The 25,179-nt window shown below is 38.2% G+C and overlaps 1 protein-coding gene across 2 annotated transcripts in view; it reads right to left on the bottom strand.

The window, feature by feature from the left end:
• The window catches only part of sema5bb (sema domain, seven thrombospondin repeats (type 1 and type 1-like), transmembrane domain (TM) and short cytoplasmic domain, (semaphorin) 5Bb), a 42,878-nt gene extending 24,751 nt beyond the window's left edge, over positions 1–18,127 (bottom strand). Inside the window, exons 1-2 of one of the 2 annotated variants that reach the window (XM_057338930.1) lie at positions 18,041–18,127; positions 3,246–3,429 (exon numbers count right to left, since the gene is read on the bottom strand). The gene's annotated coding sequence lies outside the window, so the exon portion shown is untranslated. Of the gene's footprint in view, positions 1–3,245; positions 3,868–18,040 lie in introns of those variants that run through there. The other variant, XM_057338931.1, reaches the window with a different exon arrangement.
• Positions 18,128–25,179: the final 7,052 nt, after the last annotated feature.

Genomic DNA, 25,179 nt, shown 5'->3' with positions numbered 1-25,179 from the left:
AGGGCTCAAGAGATTTTACAGACTTCTTAATTGTGTTTCATTTAAGTATTAACTTAGTCTTGGATGTTTCTCGTAAAATTGCTTGAGAGAAACAAACAGAAACAAATGTGACAATTATTAAAACGCAATAATATGAATATATGGAAGTGTAAAATGAAGATTGCTTGGTAAAATAATCTGGATTTCATGTTAAAATTGTCAATAATATTGACTTTTGATTGCAGACTTGGCAAATCTGAGCTCAGTTTGTAACATTGGTGAGATCTCTTCTGAGACATTTGTGCGATTTCTGGGTCTATGAGATTTTTAGCAACGTTTCCATTTGCTCTCTATTTAATCTCGTGATGTAGAAATAATTACGATTTTACAGAGATCTCATCTTTGATTTTTCTTTTTATAGTCAGTCAAAAAGAAAGACAAGGAAAGCGAAAATATGCAGCTGGGACTAGAAACGTTGCAAGGTGAACTCAGGTAAGTCCAGACAGCTGGAGCCTTGAGTTGAGACCAGATGTTACAGAATGATCCCATCTAAATAATATAAAGTTTGGCTTCTTTGCAAAAGTTTGACAGCATTAAAATTCCTGCATGTTATCGACATAAATCAGGTCTTGTGTGGCTATGTGCAGTTTGCGAGACCACTATTTCAAGATCGTAGTTACACTCTCAATAAAAAATGTTCTTTGTCGGCTGAAGAGTTTCATGAAGACCCTTAAACATCAACATCAATACTGCACAAAGGTTTTTTGAAATGGAAAAAAGTCCTACGGAATATAAATAGGTAACTGAAAGGTTTTGGGAAACCAAAAATCTTTTACGAAGACCTCTTTGTGTTTAAGAGTGTACAGGGACAAGAACGATCTAGTAATGCACAAATTTACTTGTCTTGTATTCTGCATCAGCTTCAAAGACTAACAAAGACTTTGCCCAGGTAGACTTATCGATTAAGATGTACTGTATAATAAAAACTCCCCAGCAGTCTGAAACAAGAGGCGAACTTTAACATTGCCCCTTGACTGCCCCCACTGAAAAAATATAGTTCTGGCCGGGCTACTATCAGTCCCCTGATCCCTCTAAAGGGGTCACACAACCGAAACCTTTATCCCCACAACACAGAGCCAATGAACTGTAGTCCCATTCACTCGTGCACCAAGATGGACCAGTGACCTCTGCGACCAAAAGCCAGCCAGCCGACCCTCACGCCACCCCAACCATCCACAGAGCCCCGAGCTCAGAATTACCATGCAAATTGAACTGCTTCCACAGATAGTTCTGAAAGTGTTTCTTTCTATGATGTTTTTCTTAACACGACTTCCACTTCTTCACTGTCTCCGTGTGAAAGACCGCTCTGTGCGACCAGCCAACTATATGCCAAAGCAGAGGCTCTTTAGCACGTGAATGAAGTCCGTTGAGCAGCACAGCCGTTCCGAGCGAGCACGTGGTCGTCCGCCTCTCGCTCAGCCCTGACCGTGGACTCGCGCACCGGACGGAATCTTAAACAGCGCGGCAACAAGACGAGCCTTTCACAACGTGCATCCTCACTCTTTTCACGTTTCACTCATTCTTCTCATTTTCTCTGTTTATCTTTAGTTCCTTTGTGCCGTTGAGAAAGTCAGGTTTCAAACGGAAGCATCTGTTCAAACAGCGTATGATCACCTTTGTGAATCTGTGTTTTAATGAAGCAGGTGAAACAAGGGAAGGTTGAAATTAACTTTGAAGGCTTTCAACTGCAATCCCAGGACACAGCTGTATAATATTTGATATTATTTTGATATAGCCTATTTGTTCATGAATCGTTGTGCATGAACGGCTGCCTTTGAATTATGGACAATGCACACTTAGACCGAAGATCTTAGAATCTTGAATTGTGATTATGATAGATGGGTTTCATATAGCAATAAATGTTTGCATGGAAATAAATCATGTATTCTTATACTTCTAGAATCTTATAAAGAAAACCTAATAGAGTAGTACGGCACTTTAGCTGTAATTGTTTACTAAATTCCATTCATGAAATGATGAAAAAGACAGAAAACATTATGTGTGTAACTCTGTATGTGCATGTCTGTTTATATAGACGGTTTCATCGGACACGAAGTTAACTTCCGGTCTGTGTTTGGTTATATAACAATCAATTTTATATTTAATTTATAACAATATTTTATTGTATATAAATTGTTTCAAATTAAAATTACTTAACAGTTATTGATTCTTTGTGGAAGTCTACCGGAAGTTAAGTTTGGGCCACATAACGTTTGTTTACGTTGTTGACGCTGAAACCGTTTATATATCTGATTGATCAAAGCAAATAATATTAACAACTATCATAATTGATATCGTTCCTGTTTTTTTACTATTTTTCTTTAAAATTCTGCCTTTTATGTTTTAACACAAAATGTTGCTTCTCCAATTCTGCAATGCAAAATACTGTCAAGACATTAAACACAGATTAATTTCATTTAAACTCCAAGGAAATACACTGAACTGATTTGAAACAAACAGAAGTAAATAAAGGACAAAACTTGCTTCTGATAATAAACACAAAATAAAATGAAAATAATTCATATAAAACGAGATTTAACTGAAGAAAAAACATTAAATGGGGAGACTAAAACACTAAAATGACATAAATAAGACATTAAAAACAATAACATTACCATAGATAAATTTCATTCTAACCAAATTTGAATATTATTGGAAAGTGAGAAGTAGACAAAGAACAGGGAGCCAGATTGATGGACAGACAGACAGATTAATAAAAAGGAAACAAAACGTGACACTAGGAACAATATTGCTAAATTCCCGCATAGTAGCTCCTATTCAGAGCCAGACTGACACACTTGAGGTGGTCAGTCACACACACACACACACACACACACACACACACACACACACACGCACACACACACACACACACACACACACAGCACGCACACACACACACACACACAGCACGCACACACACAGCAGCGCCATAGGCTGAGAGAACAAAGAGAATTGGACACACAATGGGGGAGGTCTGGAGATGACGGCCAAACTGTTTATCAGAAACCTCAACAAAGACACGCGGAGACCGAGCAGGAGGGAGAGTGACCGTCAGATTCAAGAGTGGAGAGATGAAGAAATTTCAAGCCATACAGGAGAATACAAAGCCACGGACAAAAACTGCTTCCAGGATGAAAATCAGAGTGCAACAGGACGAAAAGGTTTAGAAAGTGGATAGTTTTGTTTAGATGTGGCGTACTCACCAGATCCGAGGTGTCACCGAGAATTCATTCCGAGAGACGGCATCCCACAGACTTCGGATGTGTTTTACTGAATCCTTACAGACGGAGAGAGAAATAATTTAAGTGAGCCTCTCACGGACGGGCTGGTCCAGCGTGAAGGAGGGGTGGAGGGGCTTCGGTGATGTGTGCAGTGAAGCATTCAGTCCTGTGAAAAACAAACTGTTAACTTTCTCAATGGAGGGAGGTTGCTGGGGGCATGATGGCCGTGTGTGTGTGTGGTGTCAGAGGCAGGGGATGCGGGGGTTAAAATTCCACTGACTGTTCTTAAAATGCGGCAGGAGCACTTTAGATGCATACAGACACCCAGAGTATTTGGATGGTTAAGTTTCTCATAAAAATGTATGGATGCCATTTGGTTAGATAAAAATATTACACCAAGTGCCAGTTAAAGACAAATCCTGCTGAATTTATATAATTTTTCTTTAAAGTTCAAACAGGTGTCCTAGCAGAATAAATACAGGTGCAGTTCATCGAATTAAAGGGATCGTTCACCCAAAAATAATATATCTGACATCATTTATTAACTGTCATGTCGTTCTAAACCTGTATGACTTTTTTGTCTGTGAAACACATTTTTGATATTTTTGTATTTTGAAAGCTCAATATATATTTGCTCTGAAATGATTGTTCCAGCATTTATTGTAAGTAAAATAAATGTATTCATTTTTCAATTTATTGTAAAACCATTCAAACTTATTGACTCATAAAAATAAACTTAATAATATAGGGTATATTGAATAATACGATTTTTTTTAAATTATTCAAGGAGTAACAAAAGGGAACATGACCCAGAACAACTCACTGAATTGCACATTACAGCCTCAATCATTTATAATTTATTCTTAACAAACCTCTTTCTGTGACATTAAAAGTGTTTGCGCCTCTTCTCTGTACAATAAACACCATTTGTGCCGCTATTTTACAATCTAACGCAATGACATTCAGAGAGTTTTAAGTGTGTTTAAGTGCGTGAATACTTTTGGGGCCCGCTGTATATTCCACACGAGACCTTTGCCTACTCATTACCTAAGGATAGCACTTTGAATAGTCTCGTTTCTACGGCAACGCCACACCTCCCCAACACCATCCCATAATTCAGCAGCAATTTTCTTTTCAATCAATTCAAATCTGACATTTCACAGTTAAACAGGTGAAAAAAGATAACGAAACATCTTCACGGTCTACTCTGTCATTATCCAGTATGTTGAGTCCCCCCTTCTCTCTCACACACATACGTACCAGGCCGACAAAAAACACAATGCACATCGGGAGGTCGATCCTAAGTTCAACTTTTGTACTTGCATCTCTTGAGATCAGTCTATTCACTCGTTCATTCATTTGTCCAGCTATTCATCCATTCATCTGGGCCTCCAGTCGGACCCCTTAATGCAGTGAACTGAAAGTATTCAGTCATTCATTCATTGTATGAAATGAATGAGGGAAAGAATGATATCTCATGCAGGAACTGACTGTGTATAATGAGGCCTGCTCACACAATGAATGATATGCATATTAGCGTTCGCACAACGGACGATAGAATACTGTCTAATCTAAGTTTGCTGCAGTTACACATTTTAAATGTGTTAGCGAGGGCTGTCACGATTAATCGCATCCAGAATAAAAGTTTGTGTTTACAAAATAATATATGTCTGTCCACTGTGCAAAATTGATTAATTTTTATATTTTTCTTAAATATATGCATGCGTATGTGTTTATAAATACGAAATTAATATGCACAGTGGACAGACATATATTATTTTGCAAACACAAACTTTTATTCTGGATATTCTGGAACAACCCTCCATGAGCCATTTAAATTCGCATGGATTTTGATGGGCTGTCAATATTTTATCATTCATCAGATGGAAAAAATCATTATGAAAGTGATCTGTACAATATCGTTCCTCTGTACTATTATCATTTTACACCTTGGTTTGAACAGGCTTTTAAACTCAGGACATCACTGTGATAATCTTCATAAGGTTTTCCGGGAACACATTTTAGCGAACCAATTCAACAGTTTGGCTCAAATTTTAGCCCTGATTTTGCAGTCTGGACGAGTCAACAATTGTTGCAAAAAGTTTGCATCAGTCTGCAGATTTTGGCAGGCGCAGTTGACAGATTTTACAGAAAACTGCAGACTCAAATTTGGTGGCATCAGACTATGATTTCTTTCAGTCGGAGAATATGAAAACATGTTTGGTATTTTGAGCCAATTTTAGAACACATATCGAGTCTACACACACAACACTATAAGACAGTCCACTGTCAAAAATGATGTGTTGAATCATTTCTTGTGGCCTTTTTTGTGTTTTTTAAACACACAAGTCACTTTGAGTTGATGTTGTGTTAAATAAATTAAAGGCACAACACAAGTTGTGTTAAAAGTAAGTAACACAAAATGTGTTGTCCCAGAAATAACACAGAAATGTTTTTGTGTGTTGCTTTAAAGGGACAGTTCACCCAAAAATAAAAATTCTGTCATAAATCACTCACCCTCGAGACGTTCCAAATCTGTATAAATTTCTTTGTTCTGATAAACAAAGAGAAAGATATTTGGAGGAATACTTGTAACCAAACAATTCTTGGCCACCATTGACTTCCATTGTAGAAAAAATGACAATCGTAGTCAAAAAGTGCCCCGAAGCGGTTTTCTTTCCTACATTCTTCAAAATATCTCCTTTTGTGTTCAACAGAACAAAGAAATCTATAAAGCAATTTTTCCTACTATTTTCGTTTTTGGGTGAACTGTTCCTTTAACTGAACACTAAATATGTTGTTTTACCACAAACATTTTTCAAATGTTTTGTTTCTCTAAAACTACTTAGTGGACGGTAAACATGAGACAGAATAACGTTGCACCTTGTATAATTTAAATATTTATTAATTTATTAATAATATTTATGAAAACAGCTGTTCATCTCCCTCTCTGCCTTTATAAGTGTGTGGGGCACATGAATGCGATTGGCATTCACCCGAAGATTCGATAATACCGTTCAGTTTCTTGCACAGACCGATAGATTCGCTTTATAAGACGCCAGTTTAAAGTCAAGAGGCAGGCATTACTTTTGTGCTGAATGTATTAGCGTTTTTGACTTTTTTTATTTGACTCTCTTTAATTCAATATCTTCAAAAATATCTTCTTGAAAAAAAACAATACCACCCACATCTTGGCAAATTCATTTCTGGGTAAATTAACGTATTATGGAATATAAAATACAATTAAAAAGACAATGTCCCTTTTAATTAAATATCATAAAAAGGTATGTACTGTATGCAATATTTGCGTGCATGTTTTAATATATGACCTGCAACAAAAACAGTATAAAAGGAACAAAATGCAATAAATAACAGAAATACAAAATAACAGAAGAAATTATGATATGGTAAAAACTGGCCCATTTATACTTTTGGAATCTGGCCCTCAAAGAAAATTAGTTGAAGACCCCTGGTGTAGTGTATTCCAGGCATTATCCCTAAACACCATCTTGGTCGACCAGTTACTCTACTTAACTAGCCAAATCAGCACCAGAACCACACAAACTATCATAAAACCATAACCTACTTTAAACTAACCCCAGAACCACACTAACCAGTGAGACTACAAGGAAAGCTTGCTTGCTTACACATCAGTGTTACACTGAAATGACGTGTTAGGTCTCAGTATCTGGTGTTAATTAGTTTTCATGGGTGTGTTCTCTCTCGGGGGGTTAACTATGAACATCTGAATAGATCTGATCACGTGCCAGCACTACAAGTCAAGAAGAAAAAGACAGCAGATTCTGCCAACATGATCTCATTGTGACATACATGATGTAATTCATAACCTCAATTCAGCACAGATTTTCAACACTTAAAAATCATTCTTATAGAAACACATGGTGGACGTTTACTTTGTTTTTCTCTAAGGGCAAATAAAGAATGCAAGATGAAAAGAGAAAATGTAGGGATTTTCTTGGGAAGGCTAAGCCAAACACAAAATGTTTGAAAAATAAAATGATGTTTTTCCTATTAAATAAAACACCTCAGTGTTTGGGCATGAAGTGGTTCAGTATTTTAAGGACAGGAGCACAGAGGTCTTTTGCTTCATATTCTGAGCTGTTATTTTTGGTTACAGTCATTTTTTCAAGCTCCTGAGGTCATGATGACTATTTATGCAGCTCAATTGCTCAAGCATTGTGTTACCAGATCGCATACATACTGATAAGAGTATACCTTGAATACAACATCAGAGATTTCAATGTGAACTCAAACACGTCTCATCAAATAATAATAATGGCTATTTTCATTTTTATATGTACTCTTAGTACAGGAATCCTTTACCCAAAAATCTAAATTCTCTCATAATTTACTCACGCTCATAGTTGACTGAAAATAAGATAGATGAAACATCTATACATGAATAAAACATCGTCTCCAGAGCAATAAAAGAACAATCATATTCTCCGCTAGGGAGGAACCAAAACAAAAACAGGAGGTGAGACTGAATGATGGTACAATTTCAAGACTTTTTGAACCCTCAGGTGGGCTCCAGTCAGGTTTAAGCTCTCTGCCGGAGAGAAAAAGTCCCCCGAGATGTTGAGATATTCGCACAGAAAACACACAACCGAGCGAGGAAAAGAAAAGAAATAACAACAGAAAGAAAATAGCATGAAGATTCCCCTGTCTGTCAAATATCTGAGAGAGTGGAAAACAGAGGGCACGAGAGACTAAAGCCCAGGTTAGTTTTCAGGACTTTCTGTATGTCTGTGAAGTAATTGACTTTGCAGACATCTGAAACAACACTTAACATGGGATGAATGATTTGCGCATTTCCATGACATATAACTTAGCCATCAAAACATATAATATAGGTGCTTCTTCATTATGCAGAATATGTTAAACATAAGTAAGTATATATTAATATACAACTGAACTGCTGATAATATGAAGTGTCGGCATTCGGAAATTCTGCAGTTTGCTTCCTTGAGATAAATATGCTTCAAGTGTCAATATCCATACGGAACAGACAATGTAGTGCGACATGAAGAGACATGTATTTTTTTTGGAGATACAAGCTTTCAGTCAGCGACGATACAAACACAACTTTGACTATAATATGACTAGGACTACACAGCTTTTTAAAGTATTAAAATCATTTCGTTATTACAAACTATTTCAAAATGCACATTTACAATATTTCCAGGGCTCCAGACTGTGACCAAATGGTCGCATTTTGCAACCAGTTTTCGAGGCAGCGCGAGCATTTTTACAAGTACTCGCGCATATGCGACCTGCAAATCTGGATTTTTTTCTAATTGTTATTTCATGTGGAAAGACGAGTAGATAGAACGCGAGCCCGCCACCAGTGTTGGCTGTCTGTAATAGTTAACTGCGCCGGTCACTCGTGTCCCAGATGTTTCTTTCCAGCAGCCTGCTGCCGTTGCGGACGCGCACAATCCAGGTCGTCATTGACAAGTTTACACACACAACGTGAGTGCATTACGAGTCGCTGTTTGCTGTGACGGATTTTTTGAGCCCAGAGACGAACGATTTGACACAGAGACGTTTAAGACGAAACTAACCGCGGAGGAGTTCAGGAAACGTCATTTATCTGTGGATTACTTGAGACAGTGCTGGATCATTTCAAATCTGTTCACAGCTAGAACGAACGACAGGCGAATGCTCTTGTTAAGTTTCATTTGACGTTATATTTACATGTGTTGTGAACATGAGGAAAAGTGTCCTTACTACACAATAAAATCATCGTAAGAACGTAATAATACGACACCTTTCATTTTGCTTTAAAGAATACATTACATGAGATCATGAAAATGACATTTCATGCAGTGTGTAATGTTGCCATGTTTGAAAGTAAGCAGTCTGCCAAGTTGTAAATCCGAAGGTGAATGAATAACAAAGTTATTGGCTTGGAAAAAAGGGAGTCGACTCTGAATAACGCTAACGAATTGTCCCTTGTCCGATTCGCGAACCGCCGTGGATTTACGTCACTACATATAGTCCCCGCCCTACGTTTTGCTAGGACTGCCTGCAAAAACTTCGCTCTTCTCCCCCAAACACTGTAGCTCGTGAACCTGATTCGCGGTAGACCAATCACAGCAGACTAGACCATCTGACCAATCACATCAGACTAGGCTAGCAGAAAGGAGGGGATTAGACATGAATCGCGGAACAAATCATTTGAGAGTCAGTCAAGAAGTGAGGTAAGAATAACTGCCTTTTATTACGAAATAATAGTGTTTTTACACCTTCTATGTACATAAACTTGTCATTGGACACTCCATAAACCAAAGTAGGACCTTGAACATCTCTAATTATGTGCTCTTTAATGTAAACAATTAAATATATACTTTTTGACAAGCACAATTTCGTTTGGTTCAAATGAATTCAGACAACAGTCTCTCTAATCAGCACCAATCAATAACAAAGCTTCTCTGTAGGCCTGCCTCTTTAAATAAACAGAACCAAATCTGCTGTCATCGAGTAAATTATTTGTCAGTATCAGTAATACAGTTATTTTGGGGACAGATGTGAATAATTGCATTGCAGGCTGATTTAAGGTGTGCTCCTACATTTTTAGCTTGCGCTCCCAAAATTTTCAGTCAGGGGCTAAAGTGCTCCTGGTAAACAACGTTAGTCTGGAGCCCTGATTTCAATCATTTAAAATATTTTTCAGCCCTATTCGACATTCAACTAAAAAACTGTTAATTCAGATATCAGTTATGACATTACAAACCTGAGCTAATGAATACTGAACGTCTCAAAGGTACAGTAGCAAAAAACAGTTGTTTTACACCGTGCCTACACCGGACGTGGCGCTAAAGACAATAGAATGCATTAGAACCAATTATCATTTAAAGTTTTGTCCACACTGGATGTGACGTGTCACGTCCGGTGTAGACACGGTGTTATTCTAAAGAAATACAGCTAAAAGTGTGTTCTAAAAATACATTTGACATAATATATGAAGTACAGAACAATGATCTACACACAATCCAAAGTGAAAGGCTTCGTTTTAGGCTGCCAAACACGCTTTACAAAAACACATAAAACAGTTCCCCAATTAGTACCAGCCAATATGCTTTGCCATGACATCCCAGCATGACTTGGACCAACAAAGTGACCAAATTAAATGTCAGTCGCGAAACCAGATGGCCGATGGGAGAAAAGCGCAACAGGGCTCGGTCTAACCCGTCGCACGCTACAAACAAGACAGCAATTACCCGCACACATAGATCATACCCCACATCTCAAGTCAATGGGCCCCTCAAGGGCCCGTCAGTGCACAGGAGACTGATAGCTCTGCAGTTCTGACATTTTCTTAACCTTTAAAGCTATCAGCGAGAGCGCCATTCATCTTCTTCTGCAACGCTCCACAAACAGACACAACATTGGGAAGCTCCTCCAGAGAGATGCATGTTAAAACAATTTGAGCAACACGCAAGGATTGAGATGAATGTGGACAGGAAAGGTGAACGTGCGGTGAAGAGCAGAACGCGGCGGAGAAAAAACAACAGAAGTTTGGGAGATGTATTTCATCCAAGGCGATTTGCAGTACACTAACAAGAGTCAGTCCCTCTGGGGCAAGCAGGGGTCAAGTGTCTTAATCAAGGACGTAATGATAGCTGCGGGTCTCAGTAACTCACATGGGTTTGAACTTATGGCTTTTAGAACTGGATATGACCAAGTCTTCTTAATCAAAACAAACTGATAATTGGGAATCTCAGTAAATCTAAACTTACTGATGGGTCACACCGACCAGGAATCAAATGGACAACTTTTAGGAGCGTCTATTTAAACATAATGAATTCTGCTCTGTTTCCCCATCCATGTAAAAACAGACTTTCATAAGGTCATTGCCTCACTCAACTTACTGTTCCATCACACTTAAGAAACTTGTCATGTGTAAAAAAAATAGAGATGTTCTGATACCCTTTTTCCCTTCCCGATACCGATACCGGGGCTAAGGGTATCGGCGGATACAGAGTACTGATCCGATATCTGGGTGTGTATCTGTATACAGCTGTATATACTACTAGCCCTGTGTGAATTGATATAATTATTTTATGGTGTCCTTCAGACTTGTCCCTCAATAAAACATGAACAAATACATACAGTAAACTCAAGTATTTTTTATTATCTGACAGACATTTGATAGTAATATTATATATTTTTCTTTAGTCGCAGTTTTACTGGCTGGTTGGTCCACTCTGAAATACTGACAAACAGCGGACATACTGCTAGCACGTTTTCATTTCTTCTTCGTTGCTCTAAACAGTGGTTGCTTTTGCATTCTGAGCGGAAGAAGTGAGTTCCAATTTGCAGCATTAAAGCGGCAATCCGCGATAATTTTGGGGTAAAAATAATCAGAAATCAATTATTGAGTAAATACATACACAGATCAGTGTTCAAAACGATTGTCTTATCTTACCCTGATTCACAATGGTAAGCTTATAATAATGATTCATCATTTGCGTTGTCGGGCCGACCCTTGCAGGAAATTTGAATTTGGGGGAGTACCTCTTTGCATCATTACATCACGTTCGTAAACACAAAGGAGAGAACCGGGCTAGTTTATCACGTGTGTGTGGGTGGCACTGCAGCGGCACTGCTACGGGTGACAAAGTGTTGTTCATTCTTATAACAGTATCTTGGAATTTAAATTATCATCTAGATGGCTGCGTTTAAAAGTGATCATCTGGGGAATGTCATGTAAACATCTTAATTTATTAAGTTCTGACGCTGATTACATCTGGGGAATCATCTGTTCTTATTAACAAAGTAACCTCACGCTCCGGAGAGCTAAAGTGACAGCTTCGCGCTAAAGCAAAAGCTAATATCGACAGGGATTTTGAGAGTTGGTGCCTCCGACATCTGAAAGGATTGCATTAACAGGGAAGACGTCACTATCGTGATTTACTTTTTAAAAGTCTTTGTTTCATGTAGTCAGAACAAAAGCGGCAGATATTGTATGTGTTCAGATGACATGTTTCAGATATATTACTTGTAGGACGTAAGGTAGGCGTTATTTTCCATGTTTTCTAGAGTTTTTGTCTACATCAGGTGCGACACGATATCAAACGCTACAATTGATTCTATATTAGTGATGTTTTTAAACGTTTCGCGTTGTATCTGGTATAGACACGGTCTCTTGTTACTATCACGTTGATATACAGATGCGCTCCGATGCGGTGTGAGCAGTCAGTCATTTAGCACAGAGCTCGGATTCCTCTGAGCAGAGCAGCAGTGCCAAAGCACAACCCACGTAAAGACAATAATATATAACAATAATATATAACCGCATATAACTGACATTTTATGTTTCAAACTAAGATGGCGACAAAGAGGTCAAAGTTATTTTAAAAGTTAATGAGTAATCGTGTTAAATAATCGGGATCTCAATATTGGGCAAAATTATCGTGATTATGATTTTTGTCATAATCGAGCAGCCCTACTATATAGTCATATAAAATACAAGTAGCTAACTCAAAAGATGTTTTGAACAATGAAAACACTGAAAAAGTAAAAAAAAACAGAAATTTTCCAGCGGCTGGGGCGCCAGAAATATTCAAATTAAAATAAAATAAAAAATTCCTGTAAAATTACATTGTTTTCTCTGTTTTCTTGCAATTTCTTTGACCGTACTATATCAAAAACAGACAGTAAAAAAATCCTGTTCAAAAAACAGCAGCTAGGGAGGCAGGAATAAAGTAAACAAAATTTCCCTGTAAAATTATGTTTTTTACTGTAATTTGACGGTTTTTAACCGTCTTTCAAAAATAATTTAAAATCTGTTTGATGGCATGTGTCATAACTGAATACAACCTGACAATCTATTTTATGGAATCAGAATATAGGCTACTGAATATAGAGCACAATACATATGATGTTTATTTGTCCTTCTTTTGGTTAACAAAGTTTCTTTAAAATTCTCCAGTGTTCTATGGAAAAAAGATAACATCGGTGTAAAATTATCATCACACATCATACTGTCAAGTAACTTGCAAATGACTGTGGGAATTACCTTATTAAAGGTGTAAATCTCGATCACTGCGTTGCAAGTTTGCTGCAATTTAGGTGACAATTGATGACATTCGTAACAAATCGAAATGTGACAATTAAACTTCACACAACAAATGGCATTTAAACTATCTTAAACACATTTAAAATTAAAATAAAAAACCTCATCGACAGAAGCACAGACATTTGACGCGCAACACAACACATGCAGCTTTATCTGAATCGTACATCATTTAGTGGCAAATGCTACTAAAACTCTCAAACATACAGTTTAGAGGACAAATGTCTTTGTAAACCAAAAACTTGTTCAGAAACGTATGATCATTTAAATAAACGAGCAAACAGTAACAGGTACCCCCAAATTGAATGTTTACTGACATTTCCATAAGCTGAGGTTTTCCGCTAACCAGATTCAGATAGATAGAAAGGAAGAACGAGGGTTTACATGTCTTCTCACCTTAAGAAAACACCCTTCACTTACAAAAGACCTGCTTGTTTTACTAACCCAGCCTCAGGGTGCACAGATTCTCGAGGGGTTAGACCCCCCTTAAAACACAACACACCCCACCTCAACGAGACACCTCAATGAATCTCTTGTGCCTGACAGTACACGTCACTGTTCGGCTCAAGCTTCGGGAACACCAATATTTTCTTTAATATTTAAAACATTGAGCTTGACCCATTTCGCACAAGCCTGGCAGTGTGGTCAGCTTTCCCCTTCAGTTCCTGTGGCTTCCACAAACCCCAAACGCGGCACCTCCGCCCCATCCATCCATTCACCCGCTCAACGTCAGGCAGCTGATATGGAAAACCCACTCCCCATTACAGGTGTGGGTTTTCTTCCAGTTCATCCATCATGTTGTCTGTCTACTACACGTCTTCCACTTCTTGACAGCCAGTGATGTAGATGAAAGTGGAGAACCATGTAGTGTGATTTGTTTTCGGTTAGAATACAGTATAAGCCGATGGTCAAGATTACGGTAAAAGGAGCCCAAGCTAAAAACTGAGTTCATGGGGTGGTTATAGGAGTATACAGTATGCTGGTGAAGATGCACTGTTAGCCAGATTGTAAATGTTCCCCATTAGGACTGCACAATTAATAATAAATGATCCATATTACAATTATAGCTGCTGTGATTCATTAAAAGAAGCAATTATAGAATTCCATGCTTAGTAAAATAAATTTAACTGGTTAAAAAAGGCTGTTCAGTTAAAGGCTGAAGTATAGATCCCCTTTTACACGTACACGAGGGACAGTGTACAGGGCGCGTGACACAACTTACGTCATCAGAATAGTACGCGCACCGCCGGAATTTTATTACCTCGCGTACAAAGTAAGCGCAGGTCACGCATACGCATTCCATTTCTTGCAGTAATTAGTTTAACCACCAAGTGGCAACCATGTCCTGGGAGCATCGATTCAAGGTGGTAGAAGAAAACCTGACCCCTGTAGGCCCAGAAAGGTATTGCAATATGTCGCAATGTGCATGCGTCAATACCCCTGTGTACCCGTATGAGGCAAAAGCAGTATACTTTGCAAGGCTGTGTGTTCGGCTGTACACGTACCCTTGCGTACAAGAAAAAAAAGAAGTATGCCACAGACTTAAAGATTGCGTATCACATGCAGTTTCTGCCAATCTCATATTAATCTTGAGTGCCTATACAGTAGTATTGCAGAGTATCTTTGAAGAGTATCTTTGACAGAATCTTCATTTTTGGGTGAACTTTAACTCTGGTCTTGATTTACTGATGTATTAAACATCACAAAAGTAATTTAGAAACAGTTTTGAGATTATTTTAGATGTTTAGCCCCGCATCAAAGAAAGAGTATTTTAAGATGAACAAACGGTGGCTACATTAACGCTTTAATAATATTTTGGACAATATAAATATAAATATTATATTTATTTTAATAATATTTTGATGCACAGCCTGTTTTTTTTACTTTCACTCAAGTAATTACTGAGATTATGGCTTTTATTTACGCAATTATTTGTATAAGTAGTTTAACTTGAATAATGTTTGTAGTTACTCTACCCATCTCTATTAACCAAAATTATTAATCGAAATTACAATATCAACTGAAATAATAAACAGCTACGATTTTAGTCATTATCGTGCAGCCCTTAATTATCCTGAATCTGTCTTCAATTTCAAGTTATTGTTTCATGATCATCGTTCATCTGTGATAATGAATAATCCTCTGATTGCCCTCATTACATCCTTTATCCTATTCTTACACCGTCTCTACACCGGACGCGGCGCAACACGACACACGGCTTGTTCTAATGGGATTGTTGCGTCGCATCCAGTGTGGACAAAATGTAAAATTATAAAGTGTTCTATTGTCTTATAATGTTTACATCGTTATAAAAATTTGGGTGTGATTTATTTTAAATATTCATTCAAACTTAACAGATTTTCAAAAGAAACACATGTCATGTTTTCTACAAAGTCCTAGTTCAAACTGCAAGGTTTGAATTGCATACTGTCTTATCATCACTGGAAATTATTAAAGGAGTCATATGACATGGCTAAAACAAATATTATCATTTGTTTTAGATGTAATGTAATGTGTATACACTAATTAAGGTTCAAAAACGCTGTATTTTCCACATACCGTGCTTGTTTGTATCTCCTCTTTGCCCCGCCTCTCTGAAACGCGCAGATTTTTAACAAAGCTCTTCGCTCTGAAAAGCGAGGTGTGCTATGATTGGCCAGTTAACCAGTACGTAGTGATTGGTCGAATACTGCAAGCGTGTGATGGAAATGTAATGCCTCTTTGCATATTTGGAACTTCAGGTTCCAAAGCAATTTTATTGTACTGACAGTACTGACTTGCGTATGTATACATTTGGTCGGACTTAGTAAACTCATACCACGAACTGACGTGGATTTGTGGGGGTGTGGTTTTCTTGAAGCTCAGTGGTAAGAGCATGGCGCTAAAAAACGCCAAGGTCGTGGGTTCGACGCCAAGGTTGTGGGTTCGATCCCAAGGTTGTGGGTTCGATCCCAGGGGATTGCACATACTTAGAAACAAATGTATAGGATAATATAATGTAAGTCGCTTAGGATAAAAGCGTCTGCCAAATGCGTAAATGTAAATGTGTGGTTACACGAGGCGTTTCAGGCAGGTCTGGGTGAGCATTTGCTTTTGTTCAGACACCTTAATTTTTGCAATTTTACGTGTCTAATACATGCATGGGCAACCTATAATACACCAAAGACACAGAAAAACACGTGTTTGCACCATATGACCCCTTTAAACTTTTAAAATGTGTTTTATAATGGATGTCTATGGGGCAATATTGCGTTCATAGCCGCAATAGACTTCTATATCAATGCATGTGTTTGTTTTTACAAACAAGGGCATAATTGTAATAATTTTCTGCGATAATCAAAACAGTCAACGATGTCAACAGAGTTAATCGGGTCTGACTGACTATTGGGTCAGTTCTGGTCGTTCAACACAACATGAATCATTAACTTGTTTTGTTCTTGCTTCAGGAATAATTCATGGAACAGACTTTTAAAAATGCACCTTTAAATGTTTGATAACTAAATGGTGGTGGTGACCATTGGAGAGATGAAAACAGTGATGTTCCAAAAAGCTCAAGCTCTGCACTTAACCCAGATCACAACCAGTGCTGATCAGTCCAGATGTATATTTATTTATTATTTTATTAGACCTTCGACTAATGACTTGCACATGAAAAGCTTTTATTTCTTAAAAGCTTTTATTTCTGAGTAAAAGATTTTCACTTGTAATGTCACAATCTACATTCTTACTGTATTTCAACAATTGTCTAATTTAAGTCTATGGTTAACTGAATTAAGTCTCCTGTGTTATGAAAGAGCAACCCATGAGAAATAAAACATTCATTTTCCACTCACTATTACTAAACTCCAAGCAATAAACATGACAACAAATCAGACCTAAACTAAAAGCAAAATCAATACAAAGGTATTGTTGGTAAGGACAGACAGGGATTGCTGTTATTAATGAGAGTTGCATGTTACAGTGTTGCATGTAAAAGATTAAATTCGGTTTCTTCTTATATTCCATATAAAATGGGTCTAATGTTAATCAAGGATAAACTATGTATAATAAATAATATGCAGTCTATTCGTAAACCTTGACAGGGGATCAATGATATAGTCAGATCCAGAATTATAATAAAAGGGAACTCGCTATCGCCCCCAAGTGGTCGTTTACCGTACTGTTGCATGCCACAGGAGTTACATTTACAATCAATCTGTGTTATTCAATTTCAATTAAATAAGCAGACAGACATTATTAAAGAGACATTACACGTACATGGCTTGAAAAAAAAGCAAAGCTATTAGCTTGCAATAACAAAGCGTCTTTTTTTCATAAAAACAGCCTAAAACCACGAGAGCTGCAATAGCAAACGTTACATGCAAATAATTTCTCATCATTAACGTTACCTTGAATGATCTGTGCATAACTGTCTAAAATCATGCGTCATTCATTACTATAACATCGGTGCTGCTGACTGCACTGAAATGCCTCATTTCTACACAAAACTCACACGGATGTCTCTCCGGTGGTAAGTTTCCTATCAATGCTTTTGATTCAACTTGTCTATCTTTCCACACAATGTTTTAAACACACCTGACTGAACATACTTGAACAACTTTCTCCGCAAGTCATGCACAACAAGCAGAGGTTTAAACAAGGTTGTGCTTGCAAAAATAAGAGATAGCGATCCTACCTCTTCAGTCAGGTCGATAGTCTCTTAATTCCGTGTCTCAGACGTTAGTAGAAGCTCTTTCTCTTCGCCGACAGCACCGCCTCGCACAAGGACGCAGAGCGAGTACATTACTGCCGTTGCTGGGCTCATGAATATTAATTAGGACGTGCCGTTACTTTCTAACCAGCCTATCACTGCTACTGACATGCTCATGAATATTAATCAGGTTGGTTCCTAACTTGCCTGTGAAGAGAAGCTATTATTCAATATTTACATGAATTTGCTGTCGTTGCTTCTTAACTTTCCTAAATGGTATTAATTAAGAATAAAAATAATTGTATATACAACGACAGGATATAATTTCACAACTGGGATAGACAAAACACGAAATAAAACAACATTCATTTTCCTCACATTTGTCAAAAACTGACACATTCTAATGGATATTACCTGAAAAGCAATCTAGAACGACAAAATAAGACTTACTATTTTAAAGTGTTTTTACTTTGTGAGAGGGTACAAATAAAAATAATTTAGAGAAACAATCGCCAAATTAATCCTACTTTATATGTACATTTTTAAAATAGGCCACCTTACAGCTAAAAGCTAACAAATTAGCATCAACAACTTGTATGAAATAAATCTACACAGACACACAAATAACATAATTTAACTTTGATTAGTTTAATGCTTTGATTAGTTTAAATTAAACTAATTTAACTTTTAAATTAGTTTAATGCGCTTTAAATCAAGGCATTGCCATCACAAAAACAAGTTAAGTAAAAAAACTTACTTTCTTACCTCAAATTAAGTTTTTCCCCTCTAACATCTGCTGTGTCTGCCACAGGGCTCTACTTTCTCACATGTGGAATAAGGACTAAACTAAGCATGCGTGAAGTGAATCAGGTGATTTGTAACTAGTTCTTGATTGGAGAGATTGGAAGTGTTACAACTGACCCATGCTACAACCATCCCCGGTCTCCCCCTAAGTGTTAGGTAAGTCTTTGGACTGATACAAAACACAAGATCTATTTACTATCCTGATACATGAGAAACCGGAGGAAATTTGGAAACCAGAAATCGTCCATCACAATAAGAATATATGTTAGCTTGAAATGAGAATTTTGAAGGGAGTAAATGTTGGTAAGTGCTGGTGGACATTGCAGATTGAGCTGTCAATCGAGCCCCGTCAAGTGTATTGTATATTGAAGTTAACCTTTAATTTCTACACCAAATCCTTGCATGATGAAGTTTGCTAAAATGGCTGGCGAACACATGCTGGCAGGAAAATAAATGCATCCTCTGAGCCTTCATTAAAAACAGATCTTCATGAGCATGAGTCAATCAAAAATAGATTGACAGCCACAGCTTTTTTCCTTACAATATTTACATTTAATCAAAATTCAGTTTTGAAAATGCTTTGAAGCTCTTTGACGTTTGTTTGATAATCTCTGTTGGGTTTGTGATCTTGCATAAAACTCAGGAATTGTGTGTGAACATGTGTTTCTAAAAGAATGTAAACACACAGTCACAGTAAAGCCCAGACAAACACATTCCCTTTATCAGATGCCTGTACCAAACATATTTGCCTCCGAAATCAAAAGCATCAACAATGCTGAAACAGAACGAATTCTGAATTTGTTTTACTTTATTTCTTTTAGTTCATTGACTAGGTACCACACATACACCCACATTCAGAAAAAAGTGATTGTGCATTGGGAGAGGAATTATGATGGATGATTATTATAGGATGGCCGTCTGCAGCACTAATGTTCTTTTTTTAGTCGCAGCTCTTTAATCAGAGCAGACTGTGAGAGCCAGTGAGAGATGTCCAAATGACTGCATGTTGGAATAAGTGAAGTGATGGAGTATGTAAGAGTGCGTGTGAATGTCTGGGTGTGTCTGTTTAAAGAAAAGAAAAAATAATTACTCGAGAATATCATGATCTCACTGTTTTATGCACGCGCATACACTCTGTGCGACTAAAGAGAAATGATGTCATTATTTCTTGAATTGCTGCTCTCAAATTTGATTGTAATTGGATTTTGATTCATCTGCAGGACTGAATTTGATCAAACCATTGTGTTGAGTTTGGACAGGATTTGATGGTATTGGGTCTGACAGTTTGCAGAAGTGGGGCAGAGAGCGTTTCAGAGGTCATGCGGACGTTAATATACTTTCTCTCATCGTCTGGCCTCCGCTCCACTTACAGTTATAAATTTTACATGAGTACGAAAGATTGCCCCTTAGTCCGCTGAGCATATTCATTCATTTGTCTGAACTTCAAGCGGTGGTTATGCTTTAGAAATGTTACTAGTTTGTTGATGTTCACCAACTGCGTAAAAAGGATAGTTCCTCATATGAAAATTTTGTCATCTTTTACTACCTCTCAGGTTGTTCCAAATCTGTATAAATGTCTTTATTCTTCTGAACACAAAGATATTTGGAAGAATGTCAGTAATCGAACACGTCTCATCCCCCATTTTCTGTCATAGTATTTATTATCCCTATTATGGCAGTAAATAGACTGAAAAGAATAAACTTTTTTGTCATTTTAATTCAAGTAGGCCATGTTTATTAAAAGCACACAATGAAAACTGTCTCATTTAATTTGGCAAACTTGTGTAAATGGATATTGTGCAAAATATCCAAGCCAATCTTTTCATGTTGCAACATGGTCATTCTGAAAGAAAACAAGCAGTTTTGGTGACCTTTAAGTGACACCATATTGTTTTCGCCATATTCAACACTCAACTTTTTCTGAAGAATTAGGAAAACAAGTATTGCAATACCGTGTTCAATTGTAGCATAGTGTTCATTGCTTTTGCAAGGGAGTAGGGTCTAACAACAATAAAATAATATAGTGCATTATGGTTTATTTGAATAGGGTAGTGTAGATGTCTCTGAGATCAACCTATGTGTAAAAGCTCTATCTTTATTGTCTAATAGTGACTCACAAAATGACTCCAAAACCATTAAACGTTTTTTTTTTTTATCAAAAGAATTTGTATGGTAAAGAGTGGAAACATACTACAGCATCAACAACAGTAAAAACACTTTTATGCCTAAGATCCCCATGTGACAAATTTCAATAAAATAGCATTAATAAAGCCGTTTCTAATCACCTTTGTTGCATACATTCAAATTTATACTAATTTAGTAAAAAAAGATCTGTTTAGTTTAACTTAGCGGCACAATATGAAGGCTTAATACACTAAAATGTTTAACAGCACATCCTCCCAAAAGCATCAGACACATTGTCCATGTTTGTCAAAAACAGACAAAAAGTCTAGAACAAACAAAACGCAGCATACATGAGACGACAGGACGGTTGCTTTTAATGGCGCGCGATAACTTAATGGCGCACGGAAAAACGTCAAATGCGTTTGTTACGTGACACTCGCGTCAGGTGTTCACTTATAAACGTAATAAATAGAAAGTATGACTCGCATTAGTAAGATTTCAAACGAGAAAGTAAAATTTGAGTTTTTATATAAAATATTATAAGTAAACTATCACGGGGGCATTGAAGCAAACCAAAGCTGACCCGACTCGCGGATTACCTTTAATACGGGTAGACTAAAACGTCATCTGAACTGCACTGTTTTGCAAACTTGAGCACTTCCTCGTGTACAAACTACTGATATAAAATCTTGTTTACGAATAAACCCGAGTTGTTCTATCTGAAAACCGCGTCCTGAAGCGATTTAAGCCTCTCTCATCAAACAACCACACTGTTCCCTTTGTTGATTAGCGCGCGGGAAATCACGCTTATTTAAAGGCACGTTCAATGTCATGTGACGTAGCAATGCGCGCCACAGAGACCTTAAAAGGGCTCCTGCATTCACCTTGATGTTTGTCTGTGTGCAAGTTAGCTATAGACAAATAACAGGAAAACCTAATAAGCAAAAAGTTGCTCAGTTTGTGAAAATATGAGCAAGCAAGAATTTAGAAGGTGCATGCCACCTTGCCCACGATACATCATGGGCAGCGACACGCACAATTTGTGTGTGCTTTGTTTGGGTTTGGAGCATGCGCAGTCAGCTTTTGAGGAAACTGACTGCCCTCACTGTGAACACCTCCCGATAAAGACGGTCCGTTCCCGCCTCGCTCTTTTCTATGCTGACAGGAGCCTCTCAACAGCGGCCCCGGTCTCAGGTCCACTTCGATCGTTGGGATCACAGCCTGAATCGGTGGCGCTCGCAGCAGATTTGGAAGCGGTTTCTTCCAATCTGGATGACAAGCCTGTGTTGTCTGCGTCAGTTGACCACTTGACCGCGGGCAGCCAGGTGGGCGCTGAGGCAGGTCAGGCTCCTCCCATCGCTTATGAGGATCTGGTCCAGGTGATCACTCGTGCTGTTGCGAAGCTGAGCTTGGATTGGCCAGATGAGCAGGAGCAGGTAGTTCAATCCAAACTGGACGATCGCTTTTACACAGCAAGCCAAGTGCAGCCTCCCCGCCGAAGTCTCCCGTTTTTCCCCGATCTTCACACTGAGCTGTCAAAGACATGGAAGAATCCATATTCTGCTCATGTGTTCAAGCCATCAACTTCTATTTATTCATCGATTGTTGGGTTACAAGAGCATGGATATGGGGCGATGCCCAAGGTGGAAGAGACGCTTGCGGGACTTCTCTCCCCTTCTACAACACCTCCTGGGAGGAAACCCGCCTTGCCTTCCAGAATGTGTAGGAATACATCTAGTTTGGTTGGCAGGGCGTACGCAGCAGCAGGTCAGGCTGGTGCGTGTCTGCATACTATGGCTTTATTGCAGGCGTATCAGGCTGACCTGCTTAAAGACCTGGACCAAGGTGGGAGTTTAGATCGAGAAGCTGTTCAGGAGCTCCGCCGGGCTACGGATCTCGCCCTCCGCACCACTAAGCAGACGGCCCGTGCCATCGGTCATTCCATGGCTTCTTTGGTGTTGACTGAAAGGCTCCTGTGGCTTGACCTGACTGGCATCAGAGGAAATGATCAACTCTTTCTTTTGGATGCCCCGATTGTGCCCCAGGGGCTGTTTGGTGAGTCTCGCAACGCTGTCATGGACAAATACCTGGAGGCTAAAAAACAATCCGAGTCATTCAAGTCGCCCCTCCCCTGCTGGGGCCAGACATCCGTGTCGTCGGGTAGTTTTTCTCAGGCTAGCACATCTGCACACGTACAGCAGCAGAATGCTAGTGTGGCGGCTCGTGCTCCCCCGCACAAAACCAGCGTAGTTAGGCCGCACATGCAAGCCCAGCAGCCTAAGAGGAGATCTGATCTGAGGACCGTGATCGCCTCAAAGACTGCAAAGAAGAACATCTGATTAATGCAGCTTCATTTTGGGGGCCAGCTCTCTGAGTCCATACTGTTCCAGATCTTCCACGGTGCCCCCAGCTTCTGCCAACCCTATCACCTTGAGTGATTCGAGGAGCAAAAAATACCCCATCCTTTATTTTTGTCCAGCCGCTTCCTGCCAAAACGCACTGATTCAAGACACCGGGCAGGTAGAGAGAATGATACCCATCTCTGATTATTTGGAAGCAACTTCAAATCTGTAAGTTTTAACCATGTTGGATGTTTTACTTACTACAATATGTTTTTGTGTAGTTTAGTCTTTTTTTACATACTTTTAATCAAACCTAAATTTGAAACCTGTATTTAACTTTGGAACAAGTAAAAGTAAAATACAAGAATATTCTACGAAATGGTAATCTTTATTAATCTCGGACTCTCTTTCAAAAGGGAACTCTTTGTCTGTTTATGAAATCAAAGAAAAACCATGAAAAGTTCAAACTGTTTAAATGATTTTGTTAAAAAATGTTGCCATGATTTATTGATTATAGTTTTTTACAGTGTAGTTTCTTTACCCTTCTGTCCAGTTTCAGATAACACAACAACGTTTTTACCTGTTCCTAAGCAAGCGGTGAATGAACCATGTGGAGTATTTTTCCCCCAAAACTTTTTACATCAAATTGAGAAACAGTTTGTAATGCCTATTTGTGTTTATTGCACATGACAGTGACCACCCTTAACATCCCCTCCCTCTTCCCTTCCAGATCGAATGGGAGGTCCCCATTGCTCAGCCGCGCATAACGGAGATGATGCACCCATCCAGAGTCTCTCTGGTTCACCAACATCAGACCCAATTCAACCTGTCGTCATCCCTTCTCATTTCCGCTTCATGCAAGCTTCGTTTTCAGCATTTCATTCAATAGAGATAACTCATTCGCTGTGTGCCTTGATCCTTGCTTGTGAATTGTGCGTAAAAGATGACTGCTGGCTTTTCTTCTTTCCAAAGAAAAAGTGGAATAAAATGTATATGGGATTAAGCATGGTTGTCTTGTCTTTTCTTTAACAACACTAGTGCTTCACAATTTGATTCTTTACAGCTCAACAGCACAGATTGTGCATAGTGGCACGCGGTTCCAATAAATAAATTAAATGAAACCCTTGCAAGAAAAATTATATCTTTCTAAAAGTTAAAGATCATAAGGTTTCTGACTCAACTTATGCAATGAGTATGGCAACTCCAGGATTTTGTATTCGCTCATGTGAGGTGCTTGGCCTGAGACAGAATATTCAGTAGAGTGTACTTCTTAAAGTGACAGTTCACCCAAAAAGGAAAATTCTGTCATCTACTTACCCTCTTGTCATTTCAAACCTTTATGACTTTCTTTTTTTCCGCAGAACACAAAAGATCTTTTAAAGAAACTTTGTAACTGAACAGCACTGGCCCCCATTCACTTCTATTGTGTGGACACGAAAACAATGCTAGTGAATGGGGGCATTGAACAACTTTCTTCAGAATATCTTTTGTGTTCTGCGGAAGAAAAAGTCATACAGGTTTTAACTGACAAGAGGGCAAGTAAATTGACAAAATGTATATATTTGGGTGAACTATTACTTTTAAGTGCATTAGTAATAATGATATTAAATGAGAAAAATTTGGAGAGGTTGTTAATAAAAACTAAAATATTTCAAATTTATGCTGGATGTAAGTTTACACAAAATAGCTGAAATATCTTCTGGACTCAGATTCTTGTAAGATAAGAGCCAGGTCAAAAACTTTCTATAATGTGAACCTGATTAGTCTCTGTTGTACTGTTCCACAGCAATATTGCTGTTAACGTGAGATTTAAGTGAGAAATGGGTTAATACCTCTCACACCTTTAGACAGCTA

The sequence above is a fragment of the Triplophysa rosa genome, linkage group LG7 (genome assembly GCF_024868665.1).
Source record: "Triplophysa rosa linkage group LG7, Trosa_1v2, whole genome shotgun sequence".
NCBI lineage: Eukaryota > Metazoa > Chordata > Actinopteri > Cypriniformes > Nemacheilidae > Triplophysa > Triplophysa rosa.
This window is presented reverse-complemented; position numbering and strand designations above follow the sequence as displayed.